The sequence below is a fragment of the Coenobita brevimanus genome, chromosome 73, assembly GCF_032717465.1.
Source record: "Coenobita brevimanus isolate Jiangsu-jjx chromosome 73, ASM3271746v2, whole genome shotgun sequence".
Taxonomy (NCBI): domain Eukaryota; kingdom Metazoa; phylum Arthropoda; class Malacostraca; order Decapoda; family Coenobitidae; genus Coenobita; species Coenobita brevimanus.
Window position 1 is genome coordinate 15,546,545 of NC_137026.1, and position 20,795 is coordinate 15,567,339.

Consider the following 20,795-nt stretch of genomic DNA (forward strand, 5'->3'; position numbering starts at 1 on the left):
AGCTCGTTTTTAGTCATTTTTAAATTAACTATTAAATAGAATTTTTTGACCAAATATCAGATAATGAGTTCTATTTGACTCTGTATGGTGATTATATATATATATATATATATATATATATATATATATATATATATATATATATATATATATATATATATATATATATAACATTTTGCTGGTAAAAATAGCATTTCACTGCAGATTTAGTCATTCAAGAGCTAAGTAGGTAAACGAATACCAAATCGGTAAATCGTTGCACTGCTCACGCACTGCATCCCTAGCACACACAGGACTCCTAATCCTCCATTTGGCAGCCCTGGGTGATGCCTGGGCTTTGCCTGGAGGGCCCTTGGATGATTGTGTGGCCTTTACTTCCTCTGTGGTCGTTGTAGTTAAATTGACCTACAGGTTCTCAGCACGTCCCCCAAGGAACCACTACGGTTCCTTGGTGGTCAAGGGACTGTACCAAGGTCTTCTGGGCTAGGAGGTCTTACTGGAACCCCTGGCAGAGGTGTCCCTGCCCAAGCCACGAGGACCTTCACTGTTGTAGGGATAGGGAATGGAAGCAGATGCTTAACCAGGCTTGGCGTGCTACCTGGTCTGCTTAGTGCTCGACCTGCTCATTCTCCAGTTCACCATCCTGACGTGGTCCTTTATTTGGGCAATGAATGGTTGCCCTACCACCCCTTCATATCCTTGGGTGGAGGAGGGTACCCTTCTCGTGGGGTTCCAGGACAAGGCTGTCTTTTTGGTCAACTGTTTTGGGTCCCAGTTTGGTACCCTTGCTCCACTTCCAGGTTTCCAGCTGTTGCTAAGAGTCACTCAGGCTGGTATCTCCTCCCCTCCTCCTTCATGTCTGGCCTTCCCTTTTACCTAAGCAGAGCTTTCCTCTGCTTTGTGATCCTTACCACCTAAGTAAACGTGTACCCCAGAATTTGTCCTTCAGTGAGTTTTGGGCCTATCCCCCCCTAACTATTAGCCCTCTTTCCTTGACATTTTTAATGACGGGTGGGCCCTGAGGATCTTCCCTTCCTGCTGAAAGCCTCTCATCTCCTCTTCCTCAAGCCAAGGAGGGACCCTTCTTCTCCAGCTTCATACAGGACGACAGTGTTACTATCCAATGGAATGTTGGGAAGGTGCTTGAAAGGATGGTATGCTGTCAGCTTTCTTAAGGGCTTAAGCATGCTTGCCACCTGTCTGAGATTCAGTGTGGATTCCTCCCCGGGAGGGTTGCATCTGATGTCCTCCAGTTTGACCAACACATTCATCGGGCATTCTGTCTCCAACAGATACTCCTGGCAGTCTTTGTGGATCTCCAGAAAGCCTCTGACTCTGCCTTTCATGATGGGATCCTTTACAAGGCATGTTGACTCGGTGTCATGGGCTCTGCATTTGCCTGGGTTTGAAGTTTTTTGAAGGAGCAGTCATTCTGTGTTTCCCAAGGGGGTACTGTACTTACTCCTCCTCCACCCCGGTCACGTGAGCAGTACCACAGTGATCTGTTCTTATTCTCCATCCTTTTAATGTTTTAATGTCTGGTCTCCCTTGTCCTCCTGGAGGGTGTCTTAGTTTATGCTGATGATGTTTCCATCCTCTGCAGTGTTGCCTCTTTATGGGAGGCCCAACATTACCTCCAACATGCTGTGGATGCTCTTGCCACTTGGGCTGCAGACTGGGATTTTACAGTTAATGCACACAAGAGTCCTCTATGCTCCTGTATGCTTCATCCATTTGTGGCTCCCCTCCAAGCTGATGGTTCAGCCTGTTGGGAAGCCTATCATCCTGCAGACCCGTCACAAGTTCTGAACCTCCATCTGGACAGTCCCTGTTTCAGCTGGGCCCCTCACATCGACTATCTTCTGTCAGCATGCCTTAGTCACCTAGACATCATGAAGTGCGTTGCAGGAGTTTGCTAGGGTGCTGACTGAAGTACCCTCCTGTGTCTACATCTGGCATTCATCCACAGCAAGCTTTAATATGGTTCCTCCCTTCATGAATTGGCTGCCTAGATTCACCAATTCACCTCAAGAAATTGGATGCTGCCCAGAACACAGCACTTTGTATTGCCTTTGGTACCTTCAGGTCCACCCATGTTGTTTTGCTTCATGTGGAGTCTGGGGTGATGCCCCTCTCCATCTATTGCAATGGAGTTGAACTGTCGGCTGCTCCATCACATTTCTGCCCTTCCCTCCAGCCAGACCCCACAGTGACCATGAGTGCGGTTACCATTCGTTCTCTGCAGCATCCAGGTCTGTGACACCCTCTCTCTAGAACTTCCCTGGCCTGCCTCAGTGGCCTTGCACCCCTCTGTCCCCCCTTGAATGGATTTGTCTGATTATCTCACCCCTTCTCCTGGTGCCATTCTTGAAGTTAGCTCAGAGCAGCTGTTTCTTAGCAAGGACTCCTCTTTTCATGGGAACTCCTTTAGAATTTACATGGATGGGTCCCACGCCCCCCCTCCATTATCCTTTGCCTTAGCTGTCTACTTTGATGACCTTTCCTTATGCCAAACTTGGTCTTTAAGTGGGTGACATGATGTCCTGACTGTGTAACTCCCAGGAATCCTCCAGGCCCTTGAGTTTTTATGGATCTTCCACCAACCCAGCCATTGATTTTATGTACTAACTCACAGTCTTCACTTACCCTCCTGCTCACACATCATCTAGTGACTCAAGTCAGGGCTGTCCATGCTATTTTGGAGCACCTCTTTCTCCTTGCCTCTCCCCCCCTGGCACTTCTGTCTTCAGTGGTTCCACTCATATGTAGGCATCTACTGCATTCCCTATCCTCACATGCAGTGTCTACATGTCATAACGGGATGCGAACCTTGTGACTGACCTCCCTGCCTCTCACCAGGGGCATTCTTGCACTGACTCCTCTCCACATCCTTATCCTTGGGTTCACCATCCCTGTTGGGATGTTGATGTCATCACCAGGTTACAGCTGGGCCACCTGGGGGTACTCACAAGTCACCTGTACCGTTTGGGTATGATAGAGCACCCTTGATACCAGTGGTGTCCCCAGGTTAGAGAGACCTTAGGCCAATTTATGCTGTGGTGCTCAAAGTTCCAGTCCCTCCACACACTCTTGAGAGACTGCCTGGCATATCTGGGAATTTTCAACCTGTCTCTGCACATCCTCTTGGAAGGGGGGGGGGGTGATGTCGATCCTCGGTTATGGCAATGCTTTTTGCGGTACACATCTGGCTTTATCCGTTAATCTAGGCAGCTCTCCTGCATTTAACATGAGGCCCTTACAATTTACAATGGAGGAGCATTGGGCCGATGTTTGGCTACGTTTCTCAAACCCACAGGAAGAAGAAAAAGAAGCATCCCTAGCATCCTCATACATCCATACTCCTAACAACATTCAGAAGCTTCCCCTCTACTTCATAATTATACAGTATTTTCAGTGCCTTCCACACTCTTTGTCAATGTGCTCTGCCAAAAGCTTTATCCAGACTCTACTACAACGACAAGAACGAGCTCAGTGAACAACTACAAGCACAGGATGAAGAACAGAAAGAATGCTACGCATGGCTTCTAGAGGCACTACAGAAACAGCAGAAGTTGCAACTGAGGATGCAAGGTCAGCTAGATGCTTTCATGGGGGAAATGAAAGAACAGCAACAGCAGAAGGAGAAAGTATACCCTAGGCTGCAACAGCAGAAGCGTGAGATGAGCAATATCGTGATGGAGTGCAGACAGCATGTAAACGACCAGGTGAAGCATGTAGACGACCAGTTGAAGATAATTAGTGAGAGATTTGAGGCTGTAGAGAAATCTTGCACTGCTGAGCTTTGGTTAGTGTACGGGGAGCGTATGAAGAAAATGAGCAGAGTATAGTGAATCTTGACGAATCCCAAGCACCCAAAAATAGATTACAGGGATGAATATTCAGACTGTAGAAACTTTGAGTCCTGTACTTATTTATGATGCCCCAGTTATTAGGCCCCAAACTAGTGAAGTGTATGGCTATAATGAGGGTCCAATTAAAAAAAAATCTCAGCTGATAGTATCTTGGGAGGCTTAATATGTGCAGTTCTTGTAGCTTCTTCACTGACGAGCAGTTAGCTATAGTTTATAAGAGTCATGCTTGCTCTCAGCTGGAATATTTCTCACCCTTGTGGAATGGATGTGGAGAGGTTGCACTAAAACAACTAGACAAAATTCAGAGCAAAGCTGTTGAAATGATTAATAACCCTGCTTTTATAATTAAACTAGCTCCCCTACAGGTAAGAAGGAATGTCGCTTCCCTTGCATTATGTTACAGGTACTTTTATGGCAAATACTCAAAGTTGCATCCATTGTGCCACCTCTCCATGCCTTACTCCGCGCTACACGGGGATCTCATAGCGCTCATGACTGGGCTGTCACGTTGCTATATTGCAGAACTTCCGCCTATCAGAAATCTTTTATTCCCTGAACTGCATCTCTTTGGAACTCGCTTCCTCAGAGTTGTTTCCCCCCAAACTTCAACCTACAGCTGTTAAGTCCAAGTGTTACAGATGTTTTTTGAATGGAGGACATCAGTTCTGTACTTTGGTGTATGGATTAATAGTCTATTTTTTTTCCTTCCTATGTTCTGGTCTTTAAATAATATGCAGCTTTATCTGTTTCTCTTCAAATTTTTCCTGGATTTGATGCACTGCAAAGATTGGATCTGTTGCTCCTGTTCTTGGCATGAATCCGAACGTTGTTGACCAATCTCTGTTTCCTCCCTTATCCTATTCTGTTATTCTCTCCCATATTTTCATCGTGTGTAACATCAGCTCTATACCCCGATAGTTCCCACAATCCTGAATGTCACCTTTTTCCTTATTGATCGGTACTATCACAATTTCTCTCCAGGCCCCCGGTATTTTCTCCTGATCATATAACTTCTGGATTAAATCTACCAGCACATCTACTCCATCTTCTCCCAAGCTGTTCCGTGCCTCTGTGGGTAATCCATCCGCTCCCGCTGCCTTCCAATTTTTCATCTTTTTCAGTGTTGCTTTGACTTCCTCCCTACTAAATTCAGGTGTTTCCTTCTCATTCGGCGTCCTAGCTAAAAAAAAAACAAAAAAAAACACTCTTCTCGTTTTCCTCATTAACTTCTCAAAATATTCTTTTCACTTTCCTTTTATGCCCTCCTCTGTGCTCCATACCCTACCCCCACCATCCTTTACCAGTATCTGCTTTATATGCATAAGATCTTTGGTGACTGGTCCTTCTTTTTGCCAGTGCAAAGATCTTCTTCTGTCCTTCCGGTGTTTCTGAGTCCTTGTAGAGCTGATCCACTGCTCTTGCCTTTGCTCTTGCTACTGCCTTTTTGGCTGCTTTATTTGTTGTTTTTAGTCCCTATCATCTTCATCCCCAGTTCCATAAAATTTCTTCTTTGCCTCTCTTCTTTTTTGCCCTTTCCTGCACCTCCTCATTCCACCACTATGTTTCTTTATCTTGTGGGAAGCTTTTTCCAGATGTTTTGCCCAGCAGTTCTTCCCCCACCTGCTTAATTATCCTGCCGTTTTTCTCCCACCACTCATATACATTCTCCTCTGGCGTTCTATTTCTCATAACTCTAGTTCTAAACTCACACTTTAACTCCTCCTCTTTCAGCTTCCACCATTTAATTTTTGCAGTTCCCTGTTGTTTCCCTTTCCTTACGCCCATGACTTCGCAATCCACCACTACCAGTCGATGTTGTGCCGCTACACTCTCGCCATTTATCACTTTACAGTACTGTACATAATTTTTTCAAGTGGTTCCTTCTACATAGCAGAAAATCAATTTTATGCTCTCTTAGTCCACGTTTGTAAGTGATAATTTGATTTGCAGGCTTATATCTATATCTATCTACTTATCTGTCTATCTATCTATTTTTTTTTTTTAATAATGAATGAAGGAAGGAAAAACAGGAAAAAAAATAAGTCCATGTGCCTAAAGGCATCCTCCATTCATAAAATACTTATAACAATTGGATTTATAATCGAGAGGATTAAATGTATGTGGGAAGCAACTCCCAGGATGTGAATTCCAGAGAGTAGTAGTTCTGGGGATAAATGAATTTTGATAAGCAGAGGTTCTGCATTGTGGGGGAGTGTGAGTTCATGGGCGCTCCCAGCTGCCCGAGTATTTCGGAAGAAAATGTGAAGGGGAGGCACAATTGAAGCCAGTTCGTTAGAGCACTGACGATAAAAATATCGATAAAATATGGCTAAAGAAGCAACATCTCTATGTACTGATAACGGAGGAAGGTCCTGGGTTATGGCAGGATTATTGATTAATCTAATGGTTTTGTTTTGAATTTTGTCCAACTGCCTCAATGCAACCGCTCCACATCCACTCCACAGTGGTGAACAGTATTCGATCTGAGAACGCACATGACTTTTGTATATTGTGGCCATCTGCTCGTCAGTGAAGAACTCACGAACTCTGTACATAAGTCCCAGTTTTTAAGAAGCATTTTTAGCAAGGGATTTAACATAAGCTGTTCAGCTTAGGTTGGGGTTTAGAGTAACACCTAGGATATTAATTGTAGTGGATATGGGAATACTGACATCAATTAAAATTATGTGAGAGTCTGAGGGATTCTTTCTATTGGAGAAACTAATGGACTATTGGAGAAACTAATGGACTATGTGGTTGTGTCTAGGAATGTAATAGGAAGATTGTTGGATGTGAGAGTTCTGAGAGGGGAGGGTGGAGGTATGTCTGACCACTACCTGGTGGAGGGAAAGTTAAGAGTAGGTAAGAGATGGGTGAGAGCTAGGAGGGTTAGGTGTGGCAGGGAGGTTTTGAAAGTGAGTGAGTTGGATAAAAGAGAGAAAAAGATAGAGTATCAGGAGAAATTGAAAGATGAGTGGAACGCAGTGAAAGATCGGGAAAATGGCAGCGTGGAGGAGGAGTGGCAGCTGTTTAAGAGTGCTGTGGTGGGGCATGCAGAAGAGGTGTGTGGTGTGAGACGTGTGGGTGGGGGTGTAAGAAAAGGAAGTGAATGGTGGTGCGAGGAAGTAAGTATGGCTGTGGCTGAGAAGAGACGTGCATATGAAGTGTGGCTGCAGAGGAAGGATGAGATGTCATATGAAAGGTATAAGGAAAAGAGGAATAGAGTGAGAAGGGCTGTGCGTGATGCTAAAGTGGCAGCATTTGAGAGGTGGGGTAGGCGGCTGACAGAATTTTCAACAGAATAAGAAAATGTTTTGGAAGGAGGTGAAAAGGGTGCGAAAGGGAGAGTCTGGGAAGGAAGAACGAGTAAAAGCAGAGGATGGAAGGATGTTAATTGAGATGGATGCATTAAGTAAGAGATGGGCAGAGTATTTTGAAAGATTGTTAAATGTAGAGGAGGAAAGGGTGGCTGAGATTGTGGTGGATGGAAGGGTGCAAGGAATAAATGTGTTGGGAGAGTTGAATGATTCTTTGATCACGAAGGAGAAAGTGGAGAAGGCAGTAAAGGAGTTGAAAACAGGGAAAGCTGCAGGTATGGATGGGTGTGCTGTGGAATGCCTGAAGGGTGGTGGAGTGACTATTGTTGACTGGTTAGTAAGATTGTTGAATGTGTGCTTTGAGAAAGGTATGGTGCCAATTGATTGGGCAAGTGCTTGTGTGGTCCCGTTGTATAAAGGCAAGGGTGATAAGTATGAATGTACTAGCTTCAGGGGTATAAGTCTGTTGAGTGTTGTAGGTAAGGTGTATGGTAGAGTGTTAATTATGAGAGTCAGAGAGAGTACAGAGGGAGTGATTGGTGATGAGCAGTGTGGCTTTAGGAGAGGGAGGGGATGCATTGATCAGGTGTTTTCTGTGAGACAAGTGTGTGAAAAGTATTTAGCGAAAGGCAAGGATCTGTTTTTGGGCATTTATGGATTTAGAGAAAGCGTATGATAGAACTGATAGGGAGGCTTTGTGGACTGTTTTAAGATTGTATGGACTTGATGGTAGGTTACTAAAAGGGGTGAAAAGTTTTTATGTAAATAGTAGAGCGTGTGAAGAGTGGGAAATGCTGTGAGTGATTGGTTTCCCGTGAGAGTGGGGCTGCGACAGGGATGTGTGATGTCGCCTTGGTTGTTTAATATTTACATGGATGGTGTTGTAAGGGAGGTGAATGCAAGAGTTTTAGGTGGAGGTCTGAGTCTGGTGAATGTTGATGGTGGAGAGTGGAATCTGAAGTAGCTGCTGTTTGTGGATGATACTGCAATGGTGACTGATTCAGAGGAGAGATTGAGGCAGTTGGTAGAGGAGTTTGGAAGGGTGTGTGAAAGGAGGAAATTGAAAGTAAATGAGAATAAGAGTAAAGTGATGAAGTGTACGAGATTGATAGATGGTAGGGGGATGAATATAGTTTTGAATGGTGAGTTGCTTGAGGAGGGAGATTGTTTTAAATATCTAGGGTCACATGTTGCTATGGATGGAAGAATAGATGCAGAAGTGAAGTTTAGAATAAATGAAGTAGGGAAGGTGCTGGGAGGAATGAAAAAAGTGTTTAAATGTCGTTTGCTTAGAATGGATGTAAAGAGAAGGCTGTATGAGGGTGTTGTGGTACTGACTGCGCTATATGGGGCTGAAACATGGAATATGGGTGTAGCAGAGAGGAAAAGTTTGAATGTAATGGAGATGAGGTGTCTGAGGAGTATGTGTGGAGTGACGCGTATGGATCGGGTGCGAAATGATGAAGTGCAAAGGAGAACTGCAGTTGTTCGGGAGATGGCTGGTAGAGTTGAGCAGAGGGTGTTGCGATGGTTTGGGCATATGGAGAGAATGGATAATGAGTGACTGGTGAAAAAGATAACTAGATCTGATGTGAGAGGTGTAAGGCTGAAAGGAAGACCACGAATAGGATGGATGGACAGTGTGAAGAGAGCGCTGGATGCGAGAGGGATGTCTGTTGAGCAAGGAAGAGTGGCTGTGCGTGTCAGAAATAAATGGAGAGAAATTGTGAATGAATAAGTGATGATGCAGCCCTGAGGGGATATTCTCCCGCATTTGGTCTGATCAGCAAGTCAGGTCAGGTGCGGGTAAGGGGATGGGTCTGTTATGATGTGGCAGGGGTAAACCAGTTCTGCTGTCAGGCCCTGCTGCAGATGTCACTGATTGCATTGCGCAGTTGACCCTTGTGCGGTGTAGTGCGGTGAGGATCTGTCCGTTCTCCCCTTTGGGGCTAAGATGCGAATAAATGTGTTTGAATGGATGAGTAAATGGGAAGTGTGTCGTCCAGTCTCGGCTACCTCCCTTTCCTTGGGGGAAGCAGCCTAGGTATATAGATAGATAGATAGATTAACCCCTTAACCGCGGGGCGTCACTTTCGTGATGCTTGGGAGCAAGGGATCATACCACGGGGCATCGCTTTTGTGATTCTGTGTTATTTTGAATTCACCCGGGCTTCCAAGTGGGGGCTTGTATCATCTATCAGTACTGCCAATGTCCAACACTAGTCAGCACTCCTAATCTCATCTGTACTCCCATCCATTGTTGACAATTTAGCCATTTCTCCCCGTTCTTGACTCCCCTCCCTACCCCCCTCCATTACCCTATCCTCTCGCCTGCCCGGCCGTGCTACACTAAGTAAATCTTCCCTGGAATTTTTCACTGATTTCATCCATTGAAATAAGCCCTATGTCCTATTCTTATACCAAATAATATATACAAGAAAGAAATAAGGTAAGTAAGAGTGCCATACACCTGGAATTGGCTAATTATCACCTGACAACACCTCACGTGCACTCGTTCGCTAATTTTCGCTGTTTTTTTTCCCTTGAAATGTGCCGTATAATCTATTTTCGTATTAATATACATGTAAGGAGGGAAGGGAGAAGCCTAAGTGATATTTACATTCACCTGGAACTACCTAATTTATAATATATTGTCTAGATTTCCTGCCAATCATTTCAGTGCTAGACATAGCTGTTTCAAGAGCTAACATTGGTAGCTCTGAATATCCCCTATGTAGGCCTCTACCCCGGCCCTCCGTTATCAGTTTACTCTCATATTCCGAAGCAAGGGTACGTATGTTTCTTCTTGCTGACTTCAAGGACTTTTTCACCCCCATGCAAAGGGCCCTGTGACCTTTACCCCCTACTAAACCTCGTGTGGAAAGAGGTAAAGGGCTGACAATTGATAAAAGAGTGACTGCGATCTTTCTGTTGAGTAAAACAGTGCAAGTGGAATTGTAAATAATGTGTAAACAGCAAGTGAAAGTAATGAATGTAAATACACGTGAACAATGGAAAATAGTTTTATAAGTTACTTCAAGTGACAGTGCATAACACAGTGTAAATAAAATAGAAATGTAAATAACGTAAATAAAATAGAGAAAGTAAATAGAAACGTAAATGAGTAGTATTATAAGAATACGAGTATATACCTTAGGAGTAATGAAAGTGAAAGTTTCACTCTAGCATGTCTGAATGCTATGAGTTATGAGAGTGAAGATGAAAGTGACATTCACTCTCAATGCTAGTATACAGGACGAAAAAGTGAATGCTACGTATTTTACTGAAAGAAATTGAATCCCTACAGTGACAATAAACTAATACTACTGAAGGAAACTTATGAATAAAGACTGTAGATATATATAAGTGTTATATAGTCATAGAAATATAAAGTGTGAGGGGTTTTATGAATAATAAATGACAGAGTACCAAGAGCGAACTAGTGCCAGTGCGATGATCAGACGCGCTCGTAATTTCCATTGCTTTCACAGTGTTTTTTTTTTTTAGTATGGATCCCAAACTACTTGAAAATTGTAGAATAGTGTTTATAGTGTTTGTATCTGGCTGTGGTAATCATATTACGGGTTGTCGGGAAGTGTAAAGTGGAGACTTCGTTACCCTACTTCAGAGGTCTCCACAAGTCCTACGGTAACCGACGAAGGCTCAACAATCATTCCAGGAGAAAGCTGAAGGTATGTGCCATAAGCATATGTAATTTTATTATTCTAGGACTAATAACTGATTTTTGGCAAATATTTTTTGAGAGTCTGTCGGAGCCCAAATAACCCCGCGGGACACGCAAGTCATTGGTAAACAAGCCCGCGGTGTAGGGGTTAAATAAGACCAGATTTTTTTTTCCCCATTCATCAATTTTAGAAAGGTCCTGGTTCAGAGAAATTGCTGTGTTTAATTGGGAATTTATAATATCAAATTGTGTAAAGGAGATACTAAGTGTGAAAGAACTATGAAGGGTCGAGTCATCAGCATAAGAGAGTATTGGGTTGTGCGTGACAGATAGGTCATTTATATGTATGAGAAAGAAGATTGGCGCCAACACTGATTCCTGAGGTACGCCAGCATTTATGGAATGAAACTGAAAATAAATTCCATCTGCTATGACCCATATTTTTCTACTACGAAGGTAAAAAGAAATTAGAGGAACCAGTGATGCAAGGCCATAGTGTGACATCTTAGACAATAAGGCCTGGTCCCATACTTTGTCAAATGTTTTTGAAATATCAAGTGCTACTCTGTGTGTTTCACCATGTTGGTCTATTGTTTTCTTAATCTGATGGGTAAGAAGGCAAAGAATATCTACAGTTGAACGTTCCTGTCTAAATCCATACTGGCGATCATTGATCAATTTATTGATTTCTAGATGCTTGACTATGTGTTTGTTGTTACATAGCCTATTATTTCATCATCCTTTTTATAATTCTAACGTACAGTATGCTGCATGTTTGATCACGATTCGCCTCGTGGCTTCCATAGTGACCAGGCTTGCGTGTTCTACCTCACTCCCCCCTTCTCCCCCTTATAGTAGAATAAGTCGTTCTTTCTGTTGTTCAGAGCAGGATTGTCAAATCTTTGTCCCCTATGGCTTCATTTGCTCGTCCTTGTTACAAGTTGTATCAAGCTCTGCCGGCCCCTATATAATGAGCTCAGTCTCTGCATTAATTGCCACTTAGATCTACTCCTCATTTTGTTCACATCTCTGTCCTCCCCTGTATAGTGTATTATTATTTTTGTGAGTGCTCAGGAAGTCTCCAACCATCTAGCTGCTGTATAATTTGAGTATAAGTGTTGTTACCATTTTTCTTGTACTGTATGGCCTGAGGCTTTGGTTCGTGGGCCTGGTGGGGTTTTTGTGATTCATATTGTCAGCCAGAATTAGTAATATTTTGTATCTGTAATAATATATCTTGCTTTAACTGAGCATTATCCGGTTTTCTCATTTATCAGGGCTGACTTAGATAAATTTGCTCTTGCTAAATTCGTGTTAATAGAGGCTATTGCAGTTAACCATATATTTAACCTGTTTTTGCCATTACATTATCCTTATGAGTCCTGAATTTTTAGTTGTTAGTTTGAGCATTAAAATTTAACTTGTAATTTTATCTAACTCTTTTGTTTTGAACCTGGAACTTTACAGGACAGTAGTGATTTTAGTATTCTCACTTGAAGTCTTCATTATCTCTCTCCGTTATATATATATATATATATATATATATATATATATATATATATATATATATATATATATATATAAAATTGTGTTAGAGTAACAGAACATAAAACAATAGCCTATAACACTTATACAAGGACCAAAACCAAAGAAGCCTTTAACTATTAAAAAATATCAGAAACCATGTCAAAACTATTATCAATCCTTCTAAATCAAACTTTCTACATAGACAAGCTAACAAACTACTAAACAATCCAAATGATAACATAATATTCTGGTTAACCCTTAATTCATTCAAAACTAACTTCACTACCACCTCTTCCATTGCACCTTTACGGTCCCCCAATGGAAATCTAGGAAGTGACCCACGCGGAAAAGCCATCCTACTTTTTGACATTTTTTCAACAAACTCAACCCTAAATTCAGAAAATCATAATATTCCTGTACTTGATTTTGATTCCACTCAAATACCTCCTTTCATGATTCACACCAGACACGAACAAGCCGTATTACAGAATCTGTCAGCAGACAAAGCCACTGGTTCAGATGAAATTCCTTCAATAGTACTTAAAAATTGCTCCTCAGTGTTGGCTCCTGTATTAGCAAAATATTTCCGCTTATGCATCCGTACCTTAATTTTTCCATCTCCTTAGAAAGAAGCAAATATCCATCCTGTTCCTAAAAAGGGGGCAACTTCTGATCCATCAAACTATATACCAATTGCAAAAACTTCCGTTCTCGGTAAAGTTTTTGAGACACTAATTAATAATGTTACGGAACAGAGAGAGATAATGAACACTTCAAGTGAGAATACTAAAATCACTACTGTCCCGCAAAGTTCCAGGTTCAAAACAAAAAAGTTAGATAAAATTACAAGTTAAAGTTTAATGCTCAAACTAACAACTAAACATTCAGGACTCATAAAGATAATGTAATGGCAAAAACAGGTTAAATATATGGTTAACTGCAATAGCCTCTATTAACATGAATTTAGCAAGAGCAAATTTATCTAAGTCAGCCCTGGTAAATGAGAAAACCGGGTAATGCTCAGTGAAAGCAAGATATATTATTACAGATACAAAATATTACTAATTCTGGCTAACAATATGAATCACAAAAACCCCACCAGGCCCACAAACCAATGCCTCGGGCCATACAGTACAAGAAAAATGGTAACAACACTTATACTCAAATTATACAGCAGCTAGATCGTTGGAGACTTCCTGAGCACTCACAAAAATAATGATACACTATACAGGTGAGGACAGAGATGTGAACAAAATCAGGAGTAGATCTAAGTGGCAATTAATGCAGAGACTGAGCTCATTATATAGGGGCCGGCAGAGCTTGATACAACTTGTAAGAAGGACGCGCAAATGAAGCCATAGGGGACAAAGAGTTGACAATCCTGCTCTGAACAACAGAAAGAACGACTTATTCTACTATAAGGGGGAGAAGGGGGGAGTGAGGTAGAACACGCAAGACTGGTCACTATGGAAGCCACGAGGCGAATCGAGATCAAACATGCAGCATACTGTACATTAGAATTATACAAAGGATGATGAAATCATAGGCTATGTAACACCTCCTCACAAAGAAAAAGAAATTTACATAGGAAATTTCTTATTACTCTAAAACAATCTGTCTAAAGTCTAGATAAGCAATCTGCAATAACATTTTCTTTCCCCTTGACATGTTTTATGTCTAATGAATACTCCTGAAGAAGTAGACTCCATCTTGTCAATCTCTGATTTTTATTTTACTAAGGAATTTCAGTGGGTTATGGTCGGTATACATGACTATGGGGTCAAAACCAGAACACAAATAAAATGAAAAATACTGTAGACCCAAAATCAAGGCCAAAAGCTCTTTCTCAATAGTTGAGTAGTTCTTCTGAGGTGGAGTGGACTTCTTACTGTACTAAGATACAGGGTGTTCAATACCCTGATCATCCTCTTGCAGCAAAACAGCCCCAGCTTCTGTATCACTTGCGTCAACAGCCATCTTAAAAGGCTTAGCAAAATTTGGAGTAGCGAGCACTGGCTGACTTAATAGGATAGCTTTAAGTTTACTGAAAGAGGATTCACAGTCATCGGTCCAGACAAATTTAACTCCTTTTTTCAGTAGGTCTGTAAGTGGTGATACAAGAATTGAAAAGTTAAGAACAAATCTCCTGTAATAACCTACCATTCCCAAAAATCTTTGTAGCTCTTTCCTACTTTTAGGTCTGGGAAGATCACTTATAACCTGAACCTTAGCTGCTGGTGGTGCAACGTGTCCATCACCATTTACGTACCCAAGGTACTGAACTTTAGCTTGACCAAACTCACACCTTGATAAATTAGCAACAAGATTAGCCTGAACCAAATGCTCAAGAAATTTACTGATATGGCATAGGTGATCTTTCCAGTTGTCACTGAAGATTAATACATCATCAATATAAACAACACACCCTACCAAACCCTCTGTTACAACATTCATGAGCTTCTGAAAAGTGGCTGGTGCATTCTTCATACCATATGGCATTACAGAACATGCAAAAGTCTTTCCTAGTGTTACAAAACATGAGATCTCCCTAGCACGTTCAATCGTAGGTATTTGCCAGTATCCCTTTAACAAATCAAACTTACTTATGTACCTAGCCTTTCCGATCTTGTCTATGCAATCTTCCACGCGAGGGAGAGGGTAAGTGTCTGTTTTGGTTATCTGATTAACACGTCTGTAGTCGATGCAAAGCCGCTGTGACCCACCTGGCTTAGGGACTAGAGTGACAGGAGAACTCCACTCGCTCTGACAGGTCTCAATCATCTTGTGGTCCAACAGGTAGCCAAGCTCCTTCTGGATGAGAGGAACTTTCACTGGGTTCACACGGTAAGGAGGCAGTTTAATTGGCTTTGCGTCTCCAACATCGACATCATGCATCAACACAGTGGTTCTTCCTGGAGTGGCACGGAACACTTGCGGGTACTCCTGCAGTAATGCCGAAAACTCCTGCCTTTCCTCAGGAGCTAGATGAGAAAGCTTAGTCTGGAGATCATTCATGATATCAGGATTCTTCCCCAAACTATCACTCAGGCTCATACTGCATGGTAGAACTTCACTTGCAGACTCGGGTGGAACAGCTACAGTGCACACTGGGTTATTTTCGTCCCGCCTGTGATATAACTTTAGCATGTTGATATGACAAAGTTGCTTGTTCTTTCTACGATCTGGTGTGGCGATGACATAGTTGACATCACTGAGTTTCTTCTCCACGAAATAAGGACCACTAAACTTGGCTTGAAGAGGTTGCCCATGCACCGGTAGCAGAATCAAAACCTGATCTCCTGGCTGAAAGTGGCGTAACCTGGACTTCTTATCATACCAAGTCTTCATCTTCTCCTGAGCAGCTCCTAAATTCTCTCTCGCCAGCTATAAAGCAGTGGACAGCTGTTCTTTGAACTTCATCACATACTCCAGCAGGTTGACGTCATCTTCCTCCGACAGCCAGCATTCCTGGAGTAGCTTAAGGGGTCCTCTTACTTCATCGCCAAACAGTAGTTCAAAGGGTGAGAAGCCCAGTGATTCATTTGGAGATTCTCTTGCGGCAAATACAACGAATGGAAGACCTTTATCCCAGTCTTTCTGATGTTCCAAACAGTATTTCTTGAGCATCGATTTGAGTGTTTGATGATATCTCTCCAACGCTCTTTGGGTCTGGGGATGGTAAGCTGAAGACGTGATCTGGGTGATGCCCAACTCTTTCAGAGACTGCTTGAAAGCATTTGACATGAAATTACTTCCCCGGTCTGACTGTACCTCCTTGTGAAGACCAAACTTGGTGAAGAACCCTAGCATTTCCTTAACCACGTTCTTTGCTGAGATATTTCTAAGTGGAATGGCTTCAGGATAACGAGTAGCCATATCAATCAGGGTCAACACATAAGAAAATCCTGAAGAAGTCTTAGGAAGAGGGCCCACAATATCCACCAACACACAGGTGAAAGGCACCTCAAAAGGAGGAATGGGAACTAGAGGCGCAACCTTTTCGGTCTGATTACACTTCCCCACAACTTGACAGGTGTGACAAGACTTACAATACCAGGAAATATCTCTGAAGATACATGGCCAGTAGAAGTGTTTCAAAATGCTTGCCACAGTCTTCCTCACTCCAAGGTGTCCTGCCAAACTGGAATCATGAGCCACTCTAATGATATCCTGCCTACAAACACGAGGGATGACAACTTGATGTACAATCTCCCATTCACAGTCGGCTGATGCTGCTGGGAGTCTCCACTTTCTCTTAAGTACTCCTGACTTTATATAATAACAAGCAGAAGCACCAGCTGACTCTTCCTCACTGCAAGCAGAGTTAGCTAGACCTTTCAACTCAGGGTCAGCAACCTGCAACTCAACCAACTCTTGGCGAGACAAATTATCAACACCATGGGGTAATGCCTCATCTGGTGAGTGGTCCAAATTAGCAAGAAAAGTGTCAGCTAGGATAACATCATCATCATCATTATCCTCTAAGTCACCAGTAACCTTAGACTTAGCCCTAGTGACAGCACATGCAGAGAACACATCAGGGACATCACAATCCCGAGTCGCAACCACTGGTTCACCAGACAACTGAGGAGCTGGACACGCTTGACTTCCACCAATATCATTTCCAAGTAAGAAAGTTGCACCTGACATTGGGAGTGTCTCAACCAACCCAACCATAACGGAACCATTAACAAAACCAGACTCTAAATTCATTCTGCACAGAGGGACAGAGAAGTAATTATTCCCTACACCTTGTAAGATTACAGTTTCATCAGAGGAATTAACATTAGAGCCTAGAACACTGGTCAGCATAAGGGATTGGCAAGCACCTGTATCACAATATATTTTAACTGATTTCCTGTCATTATTGTCCAGAGGACTGACAAAACCATCAGACAGGAAATTAGCACATGAACTCTTGAGAGTGTCACCCACGTTACTGCTCAAAAGAGGAGCTTCATCATGAGAATTTAATTTACCCCTCAAAGCAGGTTCAGTTAACTCATTTAAAGAATTCTGGGAACTCTCAAGGGTGGACACTAGACCAATTGACTGAATATTTAACCCGTCACGTCCCAAGGTTTTCCGCACCTCCAACATCCCCCAGTCCCGAGCCTTTTTGGAAAAAATTGTTTTGGCTAAAACTTCCGCTTAGGTTGAGAAACGAAGAAAAATCACAAAGAAAGGGGTTCCCGTGGTCTATAAGTGGTCCATACAAGTGAGGTCCCCCGAGCCAAGTGTCGTGTTCTATAATGGACGTGATATGTGCTCACGTTTTCTATGGTAAGGAATACTGGGAGAAACAACACACAACACCTCTTTATTTATTGAATTTGAAGTAATAAAGAATAACAGTAACAATATAATGGATTTCAGACACATATATATGAAAATAAGCATTGTACTATCGTGCGAGCATTGCGAGTTTGGTCCGAGTCGTAACATGCTATATGCTAAGTTTCTTGTATCAGTCAACCTATCATTTTTTCTACTTGTATACTTCTGTTTCAATGACATTTTACCAATTTTTACTGTTTGTAAGTGTTTTCAGATGTTTTCATTCATTATGATGACATGTAGCATAAGTTTAGCACACATCGGCTTACTAAGCGCACTCGCTATGATTCGTATTTCAACATACCAAATTGTTTTATCACTTTCCTATTATTTTTCCCTTTACATAGAACCTTTCCTCCACCACTGTAAATGTTTTCAATTATTTTCATTCATTACGAGGGCATTTAGCGATATGCTAGCGCATATTCACGTAGCAACCACGATCTCAAACACTCGTGTTTCATCATCTGCTTTATTTATTCACTCCAATTATAATTTCCCACTTACATTACACACGTTTACACCCCTATACTGCACTGTACATACTTACTGGCATTATTTATTCAAGTAAGCGTGAGAATATCGCATGAAAATACCCTCGCAATGAATGTTTCAACCAACATAATACTCAAACACTTATATACTAATTCTTCACATATATTACACACTTTACCACTTGCTGACTTTTATTTTCATTATTACGTGCCTTATTCATTCAACTGAGTGTCAGGATATCGCATCTCTATACACACGCTATGAATGTTTGACTTAGAATATATTCCAGAACTTACAATAATTTGAACTTATATTATACCCGTAAGCATTTTCAGTAATAATAATTATATAATTACGGGCCGTATTTATTGCACTGAGCGACAGAATATCGCATCATAAAACCCTCGCTATGTATGTTTCCACTTACGGCATATTTATACACCTACATACAATTTTTGCACTTATATTATACCCGTATGCACTTTATACTAATATTTGGAGATCAACATGACTGATAATTTCACTGAGGGTCTGTCTGTCGCATTTACCTCATAATTTCAGCGTCCTTTCGCATTCAAACCATATTAGAATTGCATCAACGTGTGATATTCGCTGAAACATGGGTGAATACAGAGACCCACGTCACACTCAACGCACTCATAGCGGGTGTCCTTCCTCTGTGTCGTGAGTCTCACCTGGGAATTACTGCACACGTGACACCTGCGTTGGGGCCTAGGTCTATTTGGCTGGGGAGGGATAGGAGTGGGGAAATGGCGGCTGGATATTCTCAGGGGAGTTTGTGCAATAGGGGCAGTGCGGGTGCGATGCTGGGGCCTTTCAACAGCATACTGTGCAAACATTTCTCTTGTGAGCTCCCTCACAAACCCTTCAAATGTTTCCTGAACTCCTGTTGTCATGGCGTGAAGGTGGTGGCAATTCAGAGCAGTGATATCTAGCAAGTGAAAGAACAGTTTCTTATACCACTTCATCGTGGTCCTGGCACACTCTACCGTCGATATCATGGAGTCTGACTGGTCCACGAGGCACATGTTTATATTATAATCCATGAGACCCTCAGGTTTCCAAATACGACGCCTGTTCTCGCTACGGTAATCAACTGAATCAGTACGGTGCATCAAGGGACGGTGAACCGTTGACAATAGACTTGCCTCTCTATTGTGATTCCACACATTTGCAAGGATGTTGTTGGCTTTGAAGAAGACAACCTCATTCCTTGCAAGTTTCCGCCCTACCTTGGCCATGTGACGCCGGTTCACCTTCACTGTTCCACAGACTCCAGTTTCATGTGTGTGAAGATAACGAGCGAGAAGAGGGCTAGTGTACCAATTGTCCAGGTAGAGAACGTGACCACGATGAAGGTAGTCTTCTATCATCGTCTTTACCACTGCTCCCGACAGTCCAATACTTCGATCTTCTATTATGTCTGTCTGTGCACCGGTGTACAAGACTATGTCTTGCACGTATCCAGTCCTACAGTCGCACATAACAAAGATCTTGAACCCAAAACGGTGCCTTTTGCTGGGTATATACTGCCTAAATGAAATATTGCCTCTCCACAACATGAGACTCGTCTATGACGAGGTCTCTATAGGGATAGAATGAGGAACGAAAGGTTTGCCTGAGGTGATCAAAGATCAACCTAATTCGCCTCATTTTATCAGTGTTGTTTGCATTTGCAGGGTCATGAGCATCATAGAAATGGAGGCGACTTAGAATTTGTTGAAACCGATTACGGCTCATCACTTGACCAAATATTAGGGTCAACATAACAGGGTCCCTAGTCCAGTAAGCAGGAATTTTGTTCTTTCGTATAATACCCATCAAAAGGACCAGGGCAAAAAATAAGAACATTTCTGGAAGGGAGACAGGGTAATCATAGATGATAGAATGCCTATTCCTTGTTCCCAATCTTTCACTCTCTAGGCGCTGGGTGCTTGCAAACAGGTTGGTATGGTATACAATCTGCTCCACAAATGCCTCACTTAAAAACAGGTGGAAAAAATCCAACCTGGTGGAATTACGGTGAATTCCTGGAGCAATGCAGTCAGATCGCCCCTGCTCAGTGAAGGGGTGAATGAGGGGAGAAAAATCACTCCCATCCTCCCAATTCCACACCACAAATCCCTCGTCCCCATCATCCCCATCACCGCCTTAGTCTGGGTGGGGAGGAGATCCTGGTTGGGGAGGTGGGGGAGAAGGAGTGTGGAGGGCTTCCCCACTGTCACTCCTCTTCCCTTTGCCTTTACCCTTTCCCTTTCCCTTACCCTTACGGCCTTGAGGAACATTAGGGGGCAGTGGGGATGAAACAGGGGAATATTGGGGAGCAGAAGACATGCTGGGGAGTGGTTCCTCCCCACCTTCCCCCTCCCTCACAACCCCACGTGATAATGAACGCACCTGCACTGGCCCACGTGATCCACTATGCCGCCTCACACTACGTAGGGAGAGCAATGACTCACTGACGTCACTCTCACTTTCCCTAATCCTCCCTGCATTTTTCCTTTCACTCCCCACCCCCTCCACTTCACTTCCTAACTCCCC